Raw genomic sequence first — 1528 nt, forward strand, 5'->3', positions numbered from 1 at the left:
CTTCCTTCCATGGAGGCATCGTCATGGGGTCGTGCATCTATCACTCAGGCTTCGGGCGTGAAGAGGGCCACCGTAGCATAGTGGTAGTGCGTTCCCTTCGTAAGGGAAAGGTCGTGAGTTCGATCCTCACCGGGGGCTTCCATTTTTTATTTCCCATTTCTTTTGCATTGTAAATACTCAACATTTAGGTCATTGGCTTTTAAAAAGATAATGGAATAGTTCACTGCTGGGAGTGTCTACTTCAATTTTTGCAGCCACGACCAAGAGTCGACTGCCATAGCTCGCCGCTCCCATGTATACCTCTGCCTGCTTGATGCCCATGGTTGGATGTGGCGAAAGTCGCCCGATAAGCTCCAAGTTCTTGAGGACGGACCGTTGAATGTGGCGAAAGTCGTCCGATAAGCTCCAAGTTGTTGAGGACGGACCGTTGAATGTGGCGAAAGTCGCCCGATAAGCTCCAAGTTGTTGAGGACGGACCGTTCCTCTCCCGTCTCTCTTCAGGAATTATGAAGAGAGATGTCATATGATGATGGTCCTCTGCTTCTTCCTCCTGAGCTGCATGTCAAAACGGTCATTGGTGAGCTATGGTTCTCGGTCCACTGTTGCCCCTCTCACCCCAAGTGACACCGTCGTCAACTGCCGGGGCTTAGTGTTGCAAGCACGGATAACTCAATTGCAATCTATGTTTTACTTGTGGGTTCTTCTTGCAAACATGCTACAACAAGTTAAAGTTTTACTTTCCAGTTGGGCCTTGGTGTGAGTTTTGCGTCGTTTTGTTAAATAACAACCCCTGGTCCTTCTGAACCCTTCACATGTTCCGAACCAAAAAAATAATTTGGCCACAACAACGTATTTTTATGAGTATAAGAAGCATGAGCTTTGGTTGAAGGCAGCCATGAAGCCGAGGCATAAATGTCGGTGCAGAGCGTCACTTCCTTCCATGGGGGCATCGACATGGGGTCGTGCCTCTATCATTAGGCTTTCGGCATGAAGAGCACCGCTTCCTTCCATGGAGGCATCGTCATGGGGTCGTGCTTCTATCACTCAGGCTTCGGGCGTGAAGAGGGCCACTTCCATGTATGCATCGTCATTCATCGTGCATCTACCATCCGGGTTTCGGGCGAAAGAGCCCCACTTCCTTCCATGGAGGCATCGTCATGGGGTCGTGCATCTATCACTCAGGCTTCGGGCGTGAAGAGGGCCACCGTAGCATAGTGGTAGTGCGTTCCCTTCGTAAGGGAAAGGTCGTGAGTTCGATCCTCACCGGGGGCTTCCATTTTTTATTTCCCATTTCTTTTGCATTGTAAATACTCAACATTTAGGTCATTGGCTTTTAAAAAGATAATGGAATAGTTCACTGCTGGGAGTGTCTACTTCAATTTTTGCAGCCACGACCAAGAGTCGACTGCCATAGCTCGCCGCTCCCATGTATACCTCTGCCTGCTTGATGCCCATGGTTGGATGTGGCGAAAGTCGCCCGATAAGCTCCAAGTTCTTGAGGACGGACCGTTGAATGTGGCGAAAGTCG

General features: G+C 49.5%; 2 non-coding genes across 2 annotated transcripts; both read left to right on the forward strand.

Annotated features, from left to right (window-relative positions):
- Positions 1-66: 66 nt before the first annotated feature.
- TRNAT-CGU (transfer RNA threonine (anticodon CGU)) lies at positions 67-138 on the forward strand. The gene has a single exon. It is a non-coding gene; the product is annotated as a tRNA-Thr (tRNA).
- Positions 139-1200: 1062 nt separating this feature from the next.
- Positions 1201-1272, forward strand: TRNAT-CGU (transfer RNA threonine (anticodon CGU)). Its single transcript has one exon. It is a non-coding gene; the product is annotated as a tRNA-Thr (tRNA).
- Positions 1273-1528: the final 256 nt, after the last annotated feature.

The sequence above is a fragment of the Triticum aestivum genome, unplaced genomic scaffold, assembly GCF_018294505.1.
Source record: "Triticum aestivum cultivar Chinese Spring unplaced genomic scaffold, IWGSC CS RefSeq v2.1 scaffold124591, whole genome shotgun sequence".
NCBI classification, from domain to species: domain Eukaryota; kingdom Viridiplantae; phylum Streptophyta; class Magnoliopsida; order Poales; family Poaceae; genus Triticum; species Triticum aestivum.